The following is a 23422-nucleotide window of genomic DNA, read 5'->3' on the forward strand; positions in this document are numbered from 1 at the left end:
TCGAAAGATTCGTTTGACCGCCACGTAGTGACTTTCCTTAGGTGCGGCTTGAAACCATGCACAAATTCCCACACTCAACATGATATCCAGTCTAGATGCACAAAGGTAAAGCAAGGAGCCAATCATGGAGCGATATACCTTTTGATCCACCGCTTTACCATTGGGATCAATGTCAAGTTGACACTTGGTGGGCATGGGAGTGGACGCCGGCTTGACATCACTTAGCTTGAATCTCTTTAGCATGTCTTGAGTGTATTTGGCTTGGTTGATGAAGGTTCCTTCTCTCCTTTGCTTCACTTCGAACCCGAGAAAGAACTTCAACTCTCCCATGGAAGACATCTCGAACTTTGAGGTCATGAGAGCGGCAAATTCCTCATTGAAAGCTTTGTTAGGGGAACCAAAGATAATATCATCAACATATAATTGGCACACAAACAACTCCCCTTTGACCTTCTTAGTAAAAAGAGTGGGGTCAATTAGCCCAACTTCAAAACCACGATCTTGTAACAACTTGGTAAGGTGGTCATACCACGCACGTGGGGCTTGTTTAAGGCCATAGAGTGCCTTATCGAGTTGATAGACATGATCGGGAAAGTAGGGATCCTCGAACCCGGGGGGTTGCTTGACATAAACCAATTCATTAATAGGACCATTAAGAAAGGCACTCTTCACATCCATTTGTTGTAACTTAAAGTTATGATGAGAAGCATATGCAATCAACATGCGAATGGATTCAAGACGAGCAACGGGAGCAAAGGTTTCACCGTAGTCGATACCCTCGACTTGGGAGTAGCCTTGTGCTACCAAGCGAGCCTTGTTGCGAATGATAATCCCATGAGCATCTTGCTTGTTCTTAAATATCCACTTGGTTCCAATGACATTGTGGTTCACCATCGGCCTTGGCACCAATCTCCACACGTTGTTGCGCTCGAAGTTGTTGAGTTCTTCATGCATGGCATTGAGCCAATCCGGATCTTCGAGCGCCTCATAGACCTTTTGGGGCTCAACACAAGATACAAACGTGTGATGTTCACAATAGTTTGCTAATTGTCTACGAGTGCTTACCCCCTTTCTTAAGCTTCCAAGCACATTTGTCATGAGATGATCCTTGGTGGAGAGCTTGGAAGCAACCTTGGCGGCACGACGCTCCAATTCCTCCTCAGGGGTGAGACGAGGAGTGGTCACTTGATCATCTTGAGTGTCGTCTTGAGCTTGTTCTCGTTCTCGTGGGAGCTCTTGATCTTGAACTTGCTCGAAGGAGGGAACTTGACCTTGGGCATCACTTGATGTTACAACACCATCTTGAGATTGATCTTGCCCTTGGTCTTGTTCATGAGGTTGAGGGCCCTCACTTTGTTCTTCGAAAGCATGTGGGTCTTGGGTTGGTGAAGGTTCCACTTGAGTAGAACATTGTCCTTCTCCTTCGGCCACAAGGGGTTCCTCAATGGGTAGGATAAGACCAACACCCATTCTTCTTATGGCTTGAGGAGGAATTTCATCACCTACATCACAAGTACCACTTTGCTCCACTTGGGAGCCGTTATTCTCATCAAACTCCACGTTACACGTTTCCTCAATAAGTCCCGTGGACTTATTGAGAACACGGTAAGCATGAGAGTTTGTAGCATAACCAACAAATATGCCCTCATGAGCTCTAGCCTCAAATTTAGACAAACGGACACCTTTCTTGAGAACGAAACACTTACACCCGAACACCGGAAGTACTTGAGGTTGGGCTTGTTACCGGTGAGTATCTCATATGGAGTCTTGTTCAAGCCTTTGCGGAGGTAGAGCCGATTAGATGCATGGCACGCGGTGTTGATGGCTTCGGCCCAAAAGTTGTAGGGAGACTTAAACTCCGCCATCATGGTCCTTGCCGCATACATCAACGTCCGGTTCTTCCTCTCCGCTACACCATTTTGTTGAGGGGTATAAGGTGCGGAATATTGATGTTTGATTCCCTCATCACTCAAACACTCATCCAAGGTGTAGTTCTCGAACTCGGAACCGTTGTCGCTTCTTATTGTCAAGATCTTTGTATTATGCTGTCCTTGAGATTCATTTGCAAAGTCGATGACGGTTTGTTGGGTCTCACTCTTCCTCTTGAAGAAATATACCCAAGTGTATCTTGAATAGTCATCTACAATCACCAAGCAATACTTTCTACCCCCAAGACTATCAAAGGATGGAGGTCCAAAGAGATCCAAGTGAAGGAGCTCCAAGGGCCTCTTCGAATAGATGATAGTCGTGGGAGGGTGAGCCTTCTCATGTAGCTTTCCTTCGATGCAAGCACTGCAAGCACGATCTTTGGCAAAACTAACATTTGTTAGTCCACGGACATGGTCCCCCTTGAGAAGACTTTGCAAAGATCTCATATTGATGTGGGCTAAATGGCGATGCCAAAGCCATCCCACGTCAACTTTAGCCATTAGGCATGTCACGGTCTTAGTGGGTCGCTCCGAAAAGTTAATCACATAGAGAACATTCTCGACATGCCCAACAAAGGCTACTTTAAGAGTATTGCTCCACAAGAGGGCCACGGAATCAATATCAAAGAAAGTGCCAAAGCCCATGAGTGCTAGTTGACGAACGGAAAGTAAATTGTATGCAAGGGACTCAACAAGCATGACCTTCTCGATCGTAAGATCATGAGAAATGACAACTTTGCCGAGTCCCAATACCTTAGAAGACGAGGCAGCACCCCCCTCAACATTTGTGGGCATGTATGGAATCTTTTGCATGTCCACCACCAAGTCCTTGCTTCCGGTCATATGATTAGTAGCTCCACTATCGAGCGACCATGATCCCCCACCGGAAGCAAACACCTACAAGAGATCAATGCTTGGTTTTAGGTACCCATTTTGTAATGGGTCCTTTGATGTTAGTAACAAGGGTCTTAGGAACCCAAATAGACCATTCAATGTACTCATAAGGAGAACCAACAAATTTGGCATAAACATGCCCATCACTAGCGCGGCACAACACGTAAGAAGGGTTAAAGTCCCCGGCTTTGTTGGGAAGGGGAGCGTTTCCCTTCTTGGCACCAATTCCCCTCATGGAGTTTTTCTCCTTCTCCTTAGTAGCACCCTCACCCTCCTTCACAAAGGTTTGCATGAGAGGAGGAGGTCGTTTGGCCTTGTCATTCTTCTTCTTGTTCTTGGACTTGGGCATGTACCCAATCCCTTCCTTGGCCACAACTCCCTTTTGGTTGGTCAAGAGGTTGTTGAGGTTCTTCTCGCCTTGTATGCAAGATGCAAGACCTTTCTCAAGTTGCACATTTAGCTTAGCGTTCTCCTCAACAAGATGCACATGCTCACAACACGGGTTAGTAGCATTTGCATTATTAATTAACATCATACGAGGAAAAGTGGCTTTTTCCTTGGTTAGCTTTACTTGAAGTTGATCATGAGACTCTTTGAGGCTAGCGTGAGCACCCTTCAAGACCTTGTGAGCCTTGTCAAGTAGATCAAACTCCTCTTTGAGTCTAGCAAGATCAACCTCAAGTTCGGCCTTCTCGGAGTTTAGCACACGAGAAACAATGAGAGCATGATCAAAATCTTTCTTTAACTTAGCATGATCAACATTGTGTGACTCCTCAAGAGCCAAACAAAGACCACGCTCTTCCTCAAGAGCATTGGAAAGATCCGAGATCTCATCGGCATAGTCACGACTATGCCCCTCCATCTTGGAGATAGTATCTTCATGAGACTCGATCATGTCATTGGCTTCACCGAGTTGTTCCAAGAGAGCAATAAAATGCTTCTTGGATTTACCCTTGAGTTTACCTATAAAGGACTCAAGCTCATTTTCCTCCACATTAGATCCCCCACATTCATCAATGCAATCCGTCAAGGAAGGATTATTAATGATGGTAGTTTTGATGTTGGGAGTTACCTTGTTGGTGGCTTTAGCCATGAGACACTTGGCGGTGATGTTTTCATTGGGTGAGTCGAAGAGAGATACTCGTGGAGTTTTTGCAATGGCAACGGATGCCATGTCCACCAACTCACCATCTTCATCATCATCATCCTCATGGTACTCTTCTTGAACCACCAACGCCTTGTGAGGGATTTTCTTGGTGAAGTTGTTCTTGTTGGGGAAAGACTTGGCTTTGTCCTTTCGAATGAGCTTGCCACCATTGTCTTCCCTCTTCTCATACGGGCACTCCGCAACAAAGTGACTCACATTGCCACAATTGTAGCAAGTCCTTACACGTTTCTTGCTCTTCGTGCCACTTGAGTTGTTCTTGTTGAAGTTTGGCCTTGAGTTTTTCTTACTCCAAAATTGCCTTGAAGCAAGTGCCATGTGTTCATGATAGGCATACTGTGTATCTTCGGGGTTGCTTTCCTCTTCTTCCTCTTCTTCTTCCTCTTCACCGCAAACCTTGGCCTTTAATGCAAGGTTGGGATTCTTTGCCCTTTGAGAGCGAAGAACCGCATTTTCGGCAGTCTTGTCCAAGATGTTCATAGCCACAAACTCATCCAACACTTCACTTGAGGTCAAAGTGTGGAAATCCGGCCTTTGACGAATGACGGAGGACATGGCCTTGTGGTAAGGCATCATTGCCTTGAGGAATTTGCGCTTGATCTAATTGTCAGACGTGTCCTTGCTCCCGTGATCTCGGAGTGAGACCGCGAGTTTGGTTACTCTCCGATAAAGCTCACGGGGTTCTTCATCTTCTTTCATAGCAAACTCATCTGCTTCATCTTGCACTACTTCATAGTTGAAGCGTTGAATGCTCGTGCTTCCCCGGTAGAGAGAGACAACACAAAGCCATGCATCTTTGGCCAAGGCGAAGGGCCGAAGATGAGGAAGATCTTTGGGTGGAATTGCATCTTGTATGATGAAGAGAGCATTCTCATTGAATTGATTATCCGCGGCTTCTCGAGGAGTGAAGTTGCTTGGATCATGCGGATGAAAACCTTCTTCAATGATTCTCCAAAGATTAGTGTTCACATGATTTAAATGACGCTTAAAGCGATAAACCCAAGAATCAAAGTCCTCATTTTTCACAATCTTAGGGGGAGGACCGGCATGATTCAAATGAGTGGAAGGAACCGGTCCACCATAAACAAGTGGTGGTTCCACATGAGCAAAGATGTCGGTGCCATTTTTACCACTAGAAGAAGGAGCCTTTTCACTACTAGCTTCCCCCTTGTCGGCGATAGCATCCGTCACCTTGTTAGTGGGATCACGCACTTTCAACGGTGCGGTGGATAGTTTAAGCCCTTCAAGGAATTTAGTAAACATGCTTTCAACCTCGGTCGTCATGGAGGTTTTCAATGTCTCCAAGGCCACATTGAACTCCTCACGAGAGACCGAGGTTCCCCCATCGCCCATAGACGAGATCGGATTCACACCGGAGTGTTCCTCCACACCGTCTACGGTATCAACCATACTCTTCGGATGGTAAAGTCCTTAACAAAGAGACGAGGCTCTGATACCAATTAAAAGTATTGATATGGTTGACTAGAGGGGGGGGGTGAATAGGCAACTAACAATTTTTAGGTTTTCTTTAACAATTTAAACTTTGCATCAAAGTAGGTTGTCTAGATATGCAAGTAGGTGAGCAACCTATATGATGCAACAAAGATAGGAACACAAGCAAGCAAGAGATATATCACAAATAAGCTTGCACAAGTAAAGGCACGAGATAACCAAGAGTGGAGCCGATGGAGACGAGGATGTGTTACCGAAGTTCCTTCCCTTTGAGGGGAAGTACGTCTCCGTTGGAGCGGTGTGGAGGCACAATGCTCCCCAAGAAGCCACTAGGGCCACCGTATTCTCCTCACGCCCTCACACAATGTGAGATGTCGTGATTCCACTATTGGTGCCCTTGGAGGCGGCGACCGAACCTTTACAAACAAGGTTGGGGCAATCTCCACAACTCAATTGGAGGCTCCCAATGACACCACGAAGCTTCACCACAATGGACTATGGCTCCGCGGTGACCTCAACCGTCTAGGGTGCTCAAACACCCAAGAGTAACAAGATCCGCAAGGGATTAGTGGGGGGAATCAAATTTCTCTTGGTGGAAGTGTAGATCGGGGCCTTCTCAACCACTCCCGAGCAAATCAACAAGTTTGGTTGGCTAGGGAGTGAGATCGGGCGAAAATGGAGCTTAGAGCAACAATGGAGCTTAGAGTTGGAAGAGGTAGTCAACTAGAGGAAGAAGACACCCCTTTTATAGCTTAGAACAAAAATCCAACCGTTATCCACCTACCAGCCCGCAACCAGCGGTACTACCGCCCCAGACCAGTGGTACTACCGCAGGGCCACACGGTACTTCCGCTTGGTGACAAGCGGTACTACCGCAAGGCCACGCGGCACTACCGCGCGGACCCGCGGTACTACCGCTGCAGTCGCAGCAGCTACGGCAGACCTGTAGCACAAGAGCTGAGGGCGGTACTGCCGTGGGCGCGGTACTACCGCTCCCCCTTGCGGTACTACCGCTGAAGGAAATATGCCCTAGAGGCAATAATAAAGTTATTATTTATTTCCTTATAATCATGATAAATGTTTATTATTCATGCTAGAATTGTATTTACCGGAAACATAATACATGTGTGAATACATAGACAAACAAAGTGTCACTAGTATGCCTCTACTTGACTAGCTCGTTAATCAAAGATGGTTATGTTTCCTAACCATGAACAATGAGTTGTTATTTGATTAACGAGGTCACATCATTAGTAGAATGATCTGATTGACATGACCCATTCCATTAGCTTAGCACCCGATCGTTTAGTATGTTGCTATTGCTTTCTTCATGACTTATACATGTTCCTATGACTATGAGATTATGCAACTCCCGTTTACCGGAGGAACACTTTGGGTACTACCAAACATCACAACGTAACTGGGTGATTATAAAGGAGTACTACAGGTGTCTCCAATGGTCGATATTGGGTTGGCGTATTTCGAGATTAGGATTTGTCACTCCGATTGTCGAAGAGGTATCTCTGGGCCCTCTCGGTAATACACATCACATAAGCCTTGCAAGCATTACAACTAATATGTTAGTTGTGAGATGATGTATTACGGAACGAGTAAAGAGACTTGCCGGTAACGAGATTGAACTAGGTATTGGATACCGACGATCGAATCTCGGGCAAGTAACATACCGATGACAAAGGGAACAACGTATGTTGTTATGCGGTCTGACCGATAAAGATCTTCGTAGAATATGTAGGAGACAATATGGGCATCCAGGTCCCGCTATTGGTTATTGACCGGAGACGTGTCTCGGTCATGTCTACATTGTTCTCGAACCCGTAGGGTCCGCACGCTTAAGGTTACGATGACAGTTATATTATGAGTTTACATGTTTTGATGTACCGAAGGAGTTCGGAGTCCCGGATGAGATCGGGGACATGACGAGGAGTCTCGAAATGGTCGAGACGTAAAGATTCATATATTGGATGATATGGTTAGGCCAAGGGGTCAAGCCCATGAGGCTTTAGGTCGGTGCAAAAAGGAGTTTTGCGGAGGCCAGGGGGCCAAACGCCGGAGACCCTGGCGTGTGGCCCTGGGCCAGACGCCGAGGCCCATGGCGTCTGGGCCAGACGCCAAGGATTGTGGCGTTTGGTCCTGGAGTCCGAGTGGGACTCTTGCCTTTCGGGCAAAACCGACTTTGAGGAGGCTTTTGCTCCAAGTTTCGACCCCGGGGCTCAACATATAAATAGAGGGGCAGGGCTAGCACCAAAGACACACAAGTTGATCCACGTGATCTGTTCCTTAGCCGTGTGCGGTGCCCCCTGCCACCATATTCCTCGATAATACTGTAGCGGAGTTTAGGCGAAGCCCTGCTGCTGTAGTTCATCAAGATCGTCACCACGCCGTCGTGCTGACGGAACTCTTCCCCGACACTTTGCTGGATCGGAGTCCGGGGATCGTCATCGAGCTGAACGTGTGCTCGAACTCGGAGGTGCCGTAGTTTCGGTGCTTGATCGGTTGGATCGTGAAGACGTACGACTACTTCCTCTACGTCGTGTCATCGCTTCCGCAGTCGGTCTGCGTTGGGTACGTAGACAATACTCTCCCCCTCGTTGCTATGCATCACATGATCTTGCGTGTGCGTAGGAAAATTTTTGAAATTACTACGAAACCCAACAACCGCAAGGCAGGAAACCCCTAGCCTGGAAAGAGCGCGAATACATCCATGCCTACTTCCACTGGTAAACGGAAGAAGCAAAAATCCGACACAGTACTACCGCAGAGGAGCGGTACTACCGCCTGGCAGCTGAGCCAGGCCGAGCATGGTACTACCGCGCAATGGATGCGGTACTACCGCAGTGGCGCGGATGTAAAAAATTACATCCGCCCCTACTACCGCGAAGGAGCGGTACTTGGCCTGGGGGTCACGGTACTGCGGCTCCAGAGGAGCGGTACTACCGTGGGCACCTACGGTACTACCGCGCCGAAGTGCGGTACTACCGCGGGTGCCTGCGGTACTACCGCTCAACAGGGAGCAGTACTACCACAAGCCCACCAACAGCAGTCAGGACAAGGGAAAGAAGGATCAATGGAGGATGCTCCAAAGAGCAGGGGAAAGGAGGGGACAAGGAAGAAAACGTGTACGTGATGATTCCACCCAAACCTTTCTGACGCGGACCCCCTCTTAATAGTACGGCTTTCCTACGACTCAAATCCATCAAAAAGAAACATAGAAAAGACGCCGTCCTCAACAGTCTTCGAGGGGCACCAAACCGTCTTGTGCCTAGCGATGAAACATCTGGGAAACTCAAGGCACACGATTAGTCCACAAAAGCATTGTCATCAATCACCAAAACACCTTAGGGGGTAAATATGCCCTTATAGTAGTGTCTATAAGTCTATTAAGTAAGTAGCTAGTGTTGATGAACATTTTTTTATTACCAAAAAACCATATGCTGGCATTGGACAAGTAGGCACGCTAGAGTTATGATGAACCTAGTGCTGGCGCTGGACTGGTGATACGCCAGCACAATGTAGGATACTACTGACGTGTCCTCCAATGCCACCACTACTTTTTAGCAATGACGCCATATTAGTGGCGTCGTGTGTCTACGCCAGCAAGGCTGTTTTTGGCATGCCATAGCTAGACTTTTCTCCATTACTGCATGCCTCTACGCCTAGGACACCGGGATATCGAACCATGAACCCATTATCAGATCTCCGAAACGGGAAACAAGAACAATAATCAAAATCGTGTGCCGACGGGAATCTCCCTAGTATGTTGAGCTGAACTGAAGTGAAGTTGCGGGCAATGATGGACAGATCCCATACTATTTGGGTGCATGACAATGCTGGCTCAGACGGTGATGAGTCTGTCAGGATCTCATCTCAGTGTTTTGGTCGATGGAGCTACTCTTGGGCGAATTTTCAACGTTCTTGTGGGAGCATGTTGACAATTTGGGAGACGCAGCAAGAGCCAAGCGCCTCACCAAGGATCAGGCTCGCACCGCCCGAAATTTCATTGACATCCCTTCCTCGTCCTTGTCCACCGTCGGCACCTCCACCAACGACGACCCCCTCTGACTGTAGACGCCTACATGGAGGACTACTACCGCCGCTCCGGAGACGCTATGGGAAAGGGTCTGGCAAGGAAGCGGGGATACTCGACATCCCTTCATAATTTTGCCATCGGCTTTTGTTATGTAACTATGTCACACTCTTCTATTGAACTTGTTTCATCGAACAATATATGAATACTATGTATATGTTGATCTATGTTATGTTTTTCATGTTGTGAGCATTGCATGAAATTAGGGGTTTGCATGTTTGGGGCACGACTGTGAAGGAAAACATTTGAAGGGTGATCGGGTGTCATCCGCATAGGGGGTGACATTTGCAACTTCCAATTATATACGCTCTAACTGCTCCGGCGAGTATGTCGAGCTCCAACTCCAACCTCAAGGTAGACGAGGAGTTGGCCCTCTACATTGCACTGGAGCGGTCCAAGGTGGACACAGGAGGGGGGACTCTGGATCTGCTCCATCGCTGCTCCCGCCCCGGTGCTGCGTGGACACTGGAGCTGGCCCCTCTGGGCCTGCGCGGAGCTGCACAGTCCACGCCATCCCCTTCCCCCGCCGGCCGCTGCAAGGGTAGCGATGGGTGCTAGTGCCCGCTCTGCCGGCCCAGACGCACATGCCGGAATAGGAGGAGCTCGCCGCCCACCACGAGAGGCAGCGGGCAAGGGAGAGGGACACCGCGGAGCAATCTATGCGCTACCATCATGGGTTGCTAACGGAGCCCAACAAGGACGAGCGACTCCTCGCTTGGGTCTACTGCCGGCCGCTGACGATGTCGGAGATGGACACTCACCAACTAAGGAGGAAGAACATGAAGGTGCTCTGGCTTGACACTGAGCAGTTGGAGCGCGAGACGACAGAGGCAACGGCTCGGGTGGCCAAGCTTAAGCGGCAGCAGGACATGGTCGTCCCGCGGATGAAGGGGATCATCGTCCTTTTCGACTCCTCGTCCAACAACGACGACGACCACAGCTCCGACTCCTTAGACTCCAATGAAAAACCACCTATCGCGGACGCCTACAGCTACATGGGCGACCGAAAGGGCAAAGGCCGAGTGAGAAATTCGTGAATCTCTGCCGTCTTCGTCATTAATTTCCAGGTATTTAGTACTCTAGTTAGAATCTATCTGCCATGTGTGTGGATTATGTGAACTTTGACTAGCTTTTGGAGATCCGTTGGTGATTGATGACCCACAAGTATAGGGGATCTATCGTAGTCCTTTTGATAAGTAAGAGTGTCGAACCCAACGAGGAGCAGAAGGAAATGGCAAGCGGTTTTCAGCAAGGTATTCTCTGCAAGCGCTGAAATTACCGGTAACAGATAGTTTTGTCATAAGATAAATTGTAACGGGTAACAAGTAAATAAAGTAACTAAGGTGCAGCAAGGTGGCCCAATCATTTTTGTAGCAAAGAACACGTCTGGGCAAACTCTTATATAAAGCAAAGCGCTCCCGAGGACACATGGGAATTATTGTCAAGCTAGTTTTCATCATGCTCATATGATTCACGTTCGTTACTTTGATAATTTGATATGTGGGTGGACCGGTGCTTGGGTGCTGCCCTTCCTTGGACAAGCCTCTCACTTATGATTAACCCCTCCCGCAAGCATCCGTAACTACGAAAGAAGAATTAAGGTAAACCCGACCATAGCATGAAACATATGGATCCAAATCAGCCCCTTACAAAGCAACACATAAACTAGGGTTTAAGCTTCTGTCACTCTAGCAACCCATCATCTACTTATTACTTCCCAATGCCTTCCCCTAGGCCCAAACAATGGTGAATTGTCATGTAGTCGACATTCACATAACACCACTAGAGGAAAGACAACATACATCTCATCAAAATATCGAACAAATACCAAATTCACATGATTACTTATAACAAGACTTCTCCCATATCATCGGGAACAAACGTAACTACTCACAAAGCATATTCATAATCATAATCATAATCAGAGGAGTATTGATTATCATTAAGTATCTGAAAAAATTATCTTACACCGGATAAACCAACTAGCATCAACTACAAGGAGTGATCAACACTACTAGCAACCCACAGGTACCAATCTGAGGTTTTGGGACCAAGATCAATACAAGAGGTGAACTAGGGTTTGAGAGGAGATGGTGCTGGTGAAGATGTCGATGGGGATTGACCCCCTCTCGATGAGAGGATCGATGGTGATGACGGTGACGACGATTTTCCCCTCCCAGAGGGATAGTACTAGGAAAATGGTTTTTAACGATGATATATGTGGTCGTTGAAGGTCATATTGTGGTCGTTAAATGTCATTAGCGACCACAATCTGCTGGTCGTAGTAGGCTCCGTCGTTAAAAGTATAACGACCACATACCTTTTGTGGTCGTTATTCTTGTAACGACGGGATGTTGTGTCATCGTCAACCCCATGAAAATAACGACCACTTTGTCGTCGCTAATATTGTTATCATGCTTGCCAAATTATCATTGCCGACCACTCTCTTAACATTTTGATATCCTCCAGAGCCACTTATATTTAGTATATGTTCAGCGATCATTTTATACAACATCCAACATTTCAATAATGTAGAAACAAAAGAAATGAATTGAAAGTATCATAGCCTCTTTTATTAATAGAAATACCAATATTCTGACATACAATTCTATAATTAAATATCCTTTAAGAAATTTGAGACAAAAGCACTCCTTAGATGCCCAATGTACTTCATTGTACCTATCTACAAAACAAGACAACTAAAGATAATATCTATTAATCTTCAATCAAGGTACACCATCATTGTTTGAATGGATATCATTTTTCATCAGCGATTACAATGCCTCCTCATGCTTCTATAATATTATGGTGGACCATCAGTCCTACAAAATGTTTAGTTTATGAAAGTTAGTCCATGTAAATAAATTGCCACAAAGTACAAAAACATATAAAATCAATGTATGAGAACAACTTACTTGATCATGTTGGCTTCCATGAGAACTATCACTTACTATCTAGCAAACCCAAGACGCTTAATTTCTGACACTTCCGGCAAACTTTTCTTCAAGCACTTGGCTCGCTTGTTCAGAAGATTGTAGTTTAGAAACCAATTCAGCCATACTTAATGATGATCCTCGCAAATCTCTTGCTATAACTCCCCACATACATATCTGGAGATAAATACCATTGGGAAATTATTAACCAAAAACACTGTCTAGAACAACCACTGCAGTTTCATTTGTATCAAAAAAAATCAAGTAACAACCAGTAAATATTTTCTCTTCAATCATGAGACACCATCACAAGTCCTTATCATCCTTCACCAATGAGTACAATACCTCGTGATGTTTCTTTAATGGTGGACCATCCGTTCTACAAAAAACATAAATGATTTATAAGTCAGTACATATAAAAGAACTAGCACAAAGGATAATAGCATGAAGAAACAAATTTGCACTTGAATTCTTCTATAGTCCATATGCAACAAAGACAAACTATTTTTTAAACAGATTACTTGGAATATTTCTTTTATAATTCGAGCAAAATTGGAGTTGTTTTATTTCTCAACAAAACAAATTGAGCTTTTTTGGTTGTTGTTATATAACCAACTAATTCTTTTAATACATATAGCCAACAAATTAACACTGAACTTTATTCTCCTCTTCTTAAAAAAAACTACCATTCAGCTCAAGAATAAGTGATAAACACACCTCAAAATAGCCTCTTCGCTTTTCTTTGTCACCCTGGAGGCAAATAGGAGCTTCTAACTGGTGAGCATATGTAAAACAGAGCACACAAGGAGACATTGATTTTTGAGACGTATAAGCTTACAAGAAGACTTACAATTACCTTGCCCTGGAGCATGGGAACTGCATGATGGACCATGTACTGAGCGTCTACAATGGCAATCTGCTCTTCGGGATTCTGCCAAATTAAATCAATAGAGATTTTTTTATACAACTACGTATATATGACAATATATTGCACATGATATATTTTCAGACATTGCTGCTCAATAATTAGGCAATGCTTATATCGACACACCTCCAGATGTAGGAGTCAATAGGCCATCCATGGACGAGGTCATTCTGAAATCAAACTCGTTAACTCTTCTTTTCAGTTCACACAAGCGAAAATTATCAATCATGTACAAGTTAAATAATCAACAGCCGAACACATTGTCCTCACTTTCATATCAGACAAGTCCAAAAATGCCAATTTTGTGCTGAAAAGTGTACGCACGTACCTAGATTAGTGCCACAAAACTGGCGCTATCACCTCCACAAACCTACATGTTTGCATCTTCACTTTCAAATTGAGAAATCTCAAACAAGAATGGCCGAGTGAAGAATTCAGTTAGCTATAATTACCTGCTACACGGCAGCCTTTGCAAGCCCCGACACTGCTCGTCCCCAATATCTGTCCTATTCATGGCATGCGAGAGACTACAACCCGAATTCAACCTCTGTTTTCGCATTGAGCAACAGCTGCACTGTTTCTCCTTCCTAGACAACTCTCGCGTCATATCCACCGCCCCCTTCCCCTCCCATTTAACGACTTGAACCAAGAACCATCTAACGACTCAAAAAATCAACAGCCCACTATGAGATACGGCCGATGCAGTAGCAGCACTAACCTCGTCACTGACCTAGATCCGACCGATGAGGTAGCAAAACTAACCTCGGCGTGGAGCCTCTGCATCCGATTCGTTGCTCGTCGAGCACCCGACCAAGGGATGAAGCCTTCTGCTCCACTCGGACGACCTCGACAGCGAGGGCATCTGGGTCGAGGTCCTGCGACGAGGAGGGGAGGGGGACGCCAGCTTGGGGCACTTGCCGGTGGACTTGAAGAGGCGGGTCGGGCCTGCTTGCAGATGGGGAACATGCCCTTCTTGCCTCCTGCGCTTGGGCAATACTCTAGCCATTGCTTCGTACCGCGCTCCTAGCAGATTGCGCAGACTAGGCATGCGGTGGCGATCATGGCGGTGGCGGCAACATCCCGAGGGGAGCGACGCGATCTGAGAGGGGACGCGCCAGGAAATTAGGAATACTTATATGTGTTTATTATTTACCTTATATTATCCCTCCTTCATCAGATAAGGATGCTAATTACTCTCTAAAAATAACAAATATCTGTACTTAATCAACAACGACCACCAAACTAATGACTGGGATATCGATCATCGTTGGGGAAGTTTCGTGTGGTTAGTTTGAACGTGGGACTAGCCCATCGTACTTATAACAACCAATACATTTAGTTGTCGGTCGTTATTAGCCTAATCTCTAGTAGCGATGTTTCCCTGACAAATCAGCTTCGCCGGAGCCCTAGATTGGTTCCGCCTCGAGACGGCGGCGCTTCATCCCGAAAGTTTTTTCTTGATTTTTTCCAGGGTAAAAGACACTGTATAGCCAAAGATGGGCACCGGAGGCCTGCCATGGGGCTCACAAGGTCGGGGGGCGCGCCCAGGAGGTAGGGTGCACCCTCCACCCTTGGTGGCTGGCTGGCTGGTGGCTCCCCTCTGGTACTTTCTTCGCCTAATATTTTTTATTTATTCCAAAAAGATGACCTGTGAAGTTTCAGGACTTTTGGAGTTGTGCAGAATAGGTCTCTAATATTTGCTCCTTTTTCAGCCCAGAATTCTAACTGTCGGCATTCTCCCTCTTCATGTAAACCTTATAAAATAAGAGAGAATATGCATAATTATTGTGATATAATGTGTAATAACAGCCCATAATGCATTAAATATCAATATAAAAACATGATGCAAAATGAACGTATCAGTAATCTTTTGGTATCAGAATGTGCATACCTATGTCTGTTTCATAGTCTGTGCGATGATCTACGTACTACTTTTTATTCACATTGCATTCTTAGTATAAATATAGGATATTGGATATGGAGTGCAGCGATTCGGTGCCCTGACTCATCTGCACCCGGTCAGAAAATAACTCACAAAACAAAAGAATCAAAAATTCCATTTTTTTGCATGGTAGATAATTTTTTTGGGTGAGGTCCGCTCCAATTTCCATATCATTTGAACGTCTGAGTAGCTCTCAGTAAAAAAGGCAAATCACATGTTACATAATTTATTATGCGAGGTTCGCTTCAATTTTCGGATCATTTGAATATCTGAGTAGCTCTAAGCAAAGAAGACAAATCTGGTTAGAACAATACATGAATAATAAACTAGTTTATAGACCCCAAATTTGACTTTTTTACGGATCCCAATTTTAATTTTTTTTGTTGAGAGCTGCTTAGATGTTCAAATGATCTGAAAATTGAAGCGGACCGTGACGCCCTCGATTCAATCGTACACTAATCATACACGCAAATGTGTATGATCAAGATCAAGAACTCACGGGAAGATATCACAACACAACTCTAGACACAAAATAGATAATACAAGCCTTATATTACTGGCCATGGGCCTCGAGGGCTCGAATACACAAAAGTCAGCGGAAGTAACAATATTTGAGTATAGACACAAGTTAAATAAGGATGCCTTAAGAAGGCTAGCACAAAAGCAACATCGATCGAAAAGGCAAGGCCTCCTGCCTGGGACCTCCTAACTACTCCTGGTCTTCGGCGGCCTCCACGTAGTAGTAGGCTCCATCGGGTAGTAGTAGTAGTCGACTGGGTGGCATCTGGCTCCTGTGATCCATCATCTGGTTGCAACAACCGGAAAGAAAAAAGAAGGGGGGAAAGAGGGTAGCAAAGCAACCGTGAGTACTCATCCAAAGTACTCGCAAGCAAGGATCTATACTACATATGCATCGGTATCAATGAAATGGGCTGTATCTGTGGATTGAACTGCAGAATGCCAGAATAGAGGGAGAGTCTAGTCCTATCGAAGACTAGCATCTTCAGCATCTTCAGCGGTCTTGCAGCATTAGAAGAGATAAGAGTAGCATAAAGTAAAGTAGTAGTAGTAGTGTTATCAACCTCGACCAGAGATCCTTTCTCGACTCCCTGCGAGAAAGCAATCCCAGAGCCATACTATCCATTTCTTGTATCCATGTCTCATCTCAAGTATTCAGTTCTAGTAGTATCGATCGGGATACAACTCCAGGTGTCCGTTACGTAAGACAGGCTATCGATAGATGTTTTCTTCCCTGTAGGGGTGCACCAACTTACCCACCACGCTCTATTAACTCCGGCCGGACACACTTTCCCGGGTCATGCCCGGCCTCGGCCAAATGATACGCCGCAACCCAACCTAGGCTTAATAAAGAGGTCAGCACGGCGGACTAAACCTATGCCCCCAGGGGTCTTGGGCCATCGCCCCGGGAACTCCTGCATGTTGTGTGGGCGGCCGGTGAGCAGACCTAGCTACCTCCTTCAAAAAGACAGGTGCTTACCAGTCCAACCCGGCACGCGCCGCTCAGTCGCTGACGTCTATCAAGCTTCGGCTGATGTATACGATGCAGAACGCCCACACAATGCCCACATGATGGTTAGTGCTATCAAGCCAGAGGCCCCTTGGATCAAATATCCAAATCGTAATGGATTACAAACGCGCCGTAACAAGCAGAGACTCACGAAAGATGTTACCCCGTCGCCCCGTCTCGAGGACTTGTGGCAAGGGCTAAGAATGCCCGGCCACACCTCGTAGTTATCTCACGGGCACTCTCCAGGTCAACCCGACTCCTCATCACTCGCAATTAAGCTCGCGCGGGTACCCCTCAGGGTCGACCCGTCTTTAGTAACATGGTTCAGTATAAAGTCATAGTAACTGTCGGAGTAATGGGCCACGGGTAGGCTAACCCAGGCCCAGAACCTTTGAAGACATTAAGGCAGACTGCGCCCCACGAGACCCCAGGACGAAGAGCCGCCTTCTGAGAGTCGGCGGCGAGGCGACCGACTGCCCACTCGCAGTCGAGTGGCAGGGACGACTTTAGGATAAGTCGAATCCTGACTGGCAACTTCCAGAGAAACCGACCTTGGGGAGTCGGCCCGCGACGCCAACAACCCCCATGCCCTCATAAAGAGGGACGGGACGGGGAGTGGCCATAGTAAGGTCCACTCCCACCCCTTTTCCAAGGGCAGGCGTGGCTATAGTACGCCATACCCGCAGAGATCTCCGCGCGGCGTGACACTATTTCCATGTCGGCCCTGACGTCAGCCCCAGAGGGCGGAGTCCTATGCCCACGACGGCCTGCCGGTACGACCCAGGGATGATGGGTCCCACCATTTGGCGGGCGTACGAAAGACGGCGAGAGTGCCACCAGTTGGCCCGGATGGGAGTCGGCCACCAGAAGTCGGCCAACCCCTCCGACGGGCCCCATGCGCCATTAATCAGACGCGATAGGTAGTGGCCACAGTGATCGCCCGCCAGACGGCGGAGCTGTCGCCACGACCTCATGACCGAGCCTGCGTCATTAGAAGCACGACTACAGTAATCTATAGCCGGCAAGACCCGCCCGCGGCGGACGCGGCCTGTCGGCTCCGTACCGATCCAGTCGGCGGGCCCCAGGAGTCGGCAGGTAAGACAACGGCCAGAGAGACTGACGGCTGGGCCGCGCCCAGCTGGATTACCATTGTACCCCTGGGGGGTAGGCCTATATAAACCCCCAGGGCATCCATGCAAAGGGTTGGAACCCATTAGCACTAGACCAGGTCATATAGGAAGGAGAGAGCTAGCCTTGCCTTCTCCGACCTCCAGGAAACAGCTCGAGGAGCAACCGTGTAAACACTTTGCCATAGTAATCATGCGGAGACCCCAAGAGCAGCAGTAGGGGTATTATCTCCCCGGAGAGCCCCGAAGCTGGGTAAGATTCACCGGCGTGCATGCCTTCGCCTTATCCTATTTCCAGGCACTGGCGACGTTCTACTCGCCCCCACCATGATAAGCCATCCTTTGGCATATGTCGCACCCAACCCCCGACATTTGGCGCCCACCGTGGGGCATGGTGCACCGTCGTCCGGAGACCTGCTCTGGACGGGAACCCTTTTCCTCCCTGGCGAGCGCAGCCAGCCCGGCACGCCATACGGACTTTGCGCCGACGCGCTGCACGACGCTGAGATCGCCTGCACAGCCAGCTGCCTCACCGATCTTGTCGGCGAGGTTCGCCTCTCCGACGAACCTGCATCCATCGCAGGCACGGGCGGCCCCGAGAGCCTCCTCGTGGGCCTCCTTGACCAACTCCATGTCGCCGGCGAGCCTGCCGTGGACTTGGAGTCTGTAGGCTCCACCGATCCGATGCTGGTCGACTCCGACACCGCGTCGCTCGATGCGTTCCCCACCAACATGGTGGTCTACGACGAGCCTCTCCCTCGCGCGGAGAGCGACGAAAGCACCGTCACCGAGGTGCTCGTCATCAGTCATGACGAGCCTCCCGGCGGAGGAGCGCATGACCCACTTGGCGCGGCACTGCAAGACCTGACTGCGCCCATTCCGGAAGACACTGACGTAGAGACATTGGAGGCGTGCCGCCTTCAGCTCGTCGAAGGCGCGAAGAAGCTGGCTAACATGAGACGCTTGTTAGAAGCCTACCGGCGTGAGATGGATCCCGTTGTGGGTGGCTCGCCAGCCCCAGCTGGGCCCAACCACCTTGGCGCGGTCCAGCAGCGCGGCGTGGCCATCGCCAACCTGTTTGGGGTAAATCACCCTGTGTACGCCACGCCTGCAGAGAACATTCGAGCCGCCCAGGCGGCGGCGGACGAGCTGGACAACTTCAAGGGCGAAGAGCACCGCTTGATGACGGAGCGAGTCCAGCGGCTCCTCGACATGGCTGCCGCGCAGAACGAGGCCGGCTGCCGCACGGAGGCGCCGCAGCGACAAAACGACGACCGCCTCCATGCCGAGATCAAGGCGCGACATCTCGGACGCCGACTGGCGGCGCCTAAGGAAGGAAAGACAAGGATCCGGCTGTCAGCCACAGTCGGACTCACATTACCATAGAGCGCGACCAAGACGGCCGCCCGAGAGTAGTGGAACGACGGGACGACTGTCCACCTCCTCCTCCTCGCAAGGAAAGGCGAGTCTCCCCGCCGCCTATTGACCATCCGACTCTCGGCGACCGCCTTGGCCGCCGAGAGGGAGTCGGAGAAAACAACGCCCGCCACCAAATCGACCGACTTCACCGATCCCTGGCGCTGGAAGAAGAAGACGAGTTGGGTCCGCCTTGTTTCTGGCCCCGCATTCGAGACGAGCCCTTTCCCAAAGGGTTCACGCTCCCAAGAGACACGCCCAAGTACACCGGCTCCGTGAAGCCGGAGGACTGGCTGGTTGACTACTCCACGACCGTCAACATAGCGAATGACAACAAGCGTGTCACCGTAAAACACGTTCCGCTCATGCTCCAGGGCACAGCCCGGACATGGCTGAACAGCCTGAAGCCCCACAACATCAACAGCTGGGTCGACTTCACCGATGCATTCGTCCACAACTTCACAAGCACGTACAAGCGTCCTCCCAAGCCTCGTCAGCTTTCCTTGTGTATGCAAGGCCCCAACGAGTCGACTCGCGACTACCTCACGCGTTGGGCCGAGCTTCGGAACTCCTGCGAGGGCGTGCACGAGGTGCAGGCTATCGAGTACTTCACCGCCGGGTGCAGAGAAGGCACCCTCCTCAAGCACAAGCTCCTCTGCGACGAGCCAGAAACCCTCGACAAGCTGCTGATCATAGCAGACAAGTATGCCACGGCCGACTCCTCCATGAAGGCGGAGATTCAAGTTAGCGCGACTGGCAAAGTGGCCCCTCAGGCTCCTAGAACTCCGGCAGGAGACGCCAGTCGGCGGCAACAGCAGAACGACCACAAGCGCAAGGCCTCGTAGCCGGCTTCCAGTAGTCGACAGGTGGCGACAGTTGAAGACCAGCAGTCGGATGGGCCGCCTCCACCCAAGCGACAGAAAGGTGGCAAGCCCAACTGGTTGCCGGCTTTCTCATACGAGCAGACTCTGGATAGTCCTTGCAAGTTCCATAGCAGCGCGAAGCCGTCGAATCACACCACCTGGAAGTGCCACTGGCTCACCAGGATCGCCAAAGGAGACGGCCTCTTACCTCCCCCTCCTGCTGGGCAGCAGCCTCCGCCTCCGCCCCAGCAGCCGGCTGTTAGGCCAGTCGGCGCAGTACAAGACGAGTACCCTGAAGAGCACGGAACCTACGTGATATTTACCAGTGTGGCTGATGATCAACGCAACAGGCGGCTGCAGCGACAAGAGGTGAATGCAATAGCATCAGAGACACCAGAGTTCATGCACGGGTCCGAGAAGCCTATCAACTGGAGCAGAGTTGATCACCCAGAGGTGATGCCGAGTCTGGGCTCTTATGCCTTGGTCTTGGATGCCACCTTTGCCACCGATAGACGAGCTTCTCATTTCTCGCGAGTTCTGATAGACGGAGGCAGCAGCATCAACATCCTGTACAAGGACACCATGGAGAAGTTAGGAATCAAGCAAAGACAGCTTCAGAACAGCCGGACTGTGTTCCATGGCATTGTTCCTGGTTTTTCCTGCTCACCAATCGGCAAGATCCTGATGGACGTCCTCTTTGGAGACAAAGATCACTTCCGTCGAGAGTCAGTTTGGTTTGAGGTGGTGGATCTCGAGAGCCCATACCATGCATTACTTGGCCGACCCGCCCTGGCCAAGTTCATGGCGGTCCCCCACTACGCCTACCTCAAAATGAAGATGCCCAGTTCCAAGGGGATTCTGACCGTAGCCGGCGACTACCGGAAGTCGTCTGCCTGTGCGGCTGAGAGTAGTCGGCTGGCCGAGTCCCTGGTGATCGCGGCCGAGAAGCGGCTCCTTGACCGGGTTGTGGCGATGGCCGGCAAGCAGCTAGAGGTGTCGCCTAACCCCAAGGAGTCGAAGGCTGAGGGTTCGTTCAAGCCGGCCAAAGAGACAAAAAAGATACCCTTGGATCCGGAGCACCCAGAGAGGTACGCTGTCGTAGGCGCAAACCTTGACAGTAAATAGGAAGGCGAGCTCGTCGATTTCCTCCGTGAGAATCGGGACATCTTCGCATGGTCCCCCAAAGACATGCCAGGTGTACCGACGGAATTCGCCAAGCACAAGTTACATGTCCGGTCTGATGCAAAGCCGGTCAGGCAGCCCTTGCACCGCCTATCGGACGAAAAGAGAAGAGTTGTCGGAGAAGAGATAGCCCGAATCCTAGCAGCCGGCTTCATTATGGAAGTATTCTTCCCAGAATGGCTAGCCAACCCGGTCCTAGTACTGAAGAAGAACAAGCAGTGGCGAATGTGTATTGACTACACAAGCCTCAACAAGGCTTGCCCCAAGGACCCGTTTGCTTTGCCAAGAATTGATCAGGTGATAGACTCCACAGCCGGATGCGAGCTGTTGAGCTTTTTGGATGCATATTCAGGATATCACCAGATCAAGCTGAACCCGGCTGACAGACTGAAGACCGCCTTCATCACACCGTTTGGAGCCTTCTGCTACCTCACCATGACGTTCGGCTTGAGGAATGCCGGCGCCACCTTTCAGCATTGCATGCAGAAGTGCCTTCTCAAGCAACTCGTCAGAAACGCCCACGTCTACGTGGACGATGTGGTGGTGAAGACGGAGAAGCGTGGAACACTGCTGGAAGACCTCAAGGAGACCTTTGAGAACCTGCGCCGATTCCAGATCAAGCTCAACCCTGAGAAGTGCGTCTTCGGAGTACCAGCCGACCAACTCCTTGGTTTCCTGGTCTCTGAATGCGGCATAGAGTGCAACCCTGTAAAGATCAAGGCCATTGAGAGGATGGAGGTACCCAGCCGACTGCTGGACGTGCAAAAGTTCACCGGCTGCTTGGCGTCCATCAGCCGATTCATCAGTCGGCTGGGCGAGAAAGCTCTCCCCTTATACCAGCTCATGAAGAAGACCACTTTTTTCGAGTGGAACCACAAGGCGGATGAAGCTTTTCTCCAGTTGAAGAAGATGCTGACTACTCCACCCGTTCTGGCGGCTCCGACTCCTAAGGAGCCTATGCTCCTGTACATCGCCGCCACCAGCCGGGTAGTCAGCACAGTCATTGTAGTGGAACGCAAGGAGGAAGGCAAGGCACTACCTGTCCAGAGACCAGTATATTACCTGAGCGAAGTGCTGTCGACCTCCAAGCAGAACTACCCCCACTACCAGAAGATGTGCTATGGCGTGCACTTTGCCGCCAAGAAATTGAAGCCTTACTTTCAAGAGCATCCAATCACTGTGGTCTGCACGGCCCCATTTGCCGAGATCATCGGAAGCCGAGATGCTTCTGGCCGAGTGGCCAAATGGGCCATAGAGCTGGCTCCCTACACCATACATTACCAGCCCCGCACCGCCATCAAGTCACAAGCACTGGCCGACTTCCTCGTCGACTGGGTCGAGACCCAGTACCTACCTCCAGCGCCTGACTCCACCCATTGGCAGATGCATTTTGACGGCTCCAAGATGCGCACCGGCTTGGGAGCCGACGTTGTCCTCACTTCTCCTAAAGGCGACAAGCTCAAATACGCACTGCAAATCCACTTTGCCGCCTCCAACAACATCGCCGAGTACGAGGCGCTCATTCACGGGCTCCGGCTTGCCAAAGAACTTGGCATTCGCCGGATCCTGTGTTATGGCGACTCGGACTTAGTGGTCCAGTAGTCGACTGGCGACTGGGACGCCAAAGATGCAAACATGGCGAGTTACCGTTTTCTCATGCAGCAACTCAGTGATATTTCAAGGGGTGCGAGTTCCTCCATGTGCCAAGAAACGACAATGACCAAGCAGACGCCTTGGCACGAATCGGTTCTACCCGCCAAGCAATACCATCCGGCGTCGCCCTTCAACGCCTCCTCAAGCCGTCTGTCAAGCCTTCACCAGAATCAGACTCCATCTTTGTGCCGGCTCCCCCCTAAGAAGTCGGATCCGACTCCAGAGCCCTGGCAGACGGTACGGGGATTTTGGCAGATGGCTCCAAAGCCTCCACAGTCGAGGCCGGCCCAGGGACTGCAGAACCCGGCC

Source organism: Triticum aestivum, chromosome 7A (assembly GCF_018294505.1).
Source record: "Triticum aestivum cultivar Chinese Spring chromosome 7A, IWGSC CS RefSeq v2.1, whole genome shotgun sequence".
NCBI lineage: Eukaryota > Viridiplantae > Streptophyta > Magnoliopsida > Poales > Poaceae > Triticum > Triticum aestivum.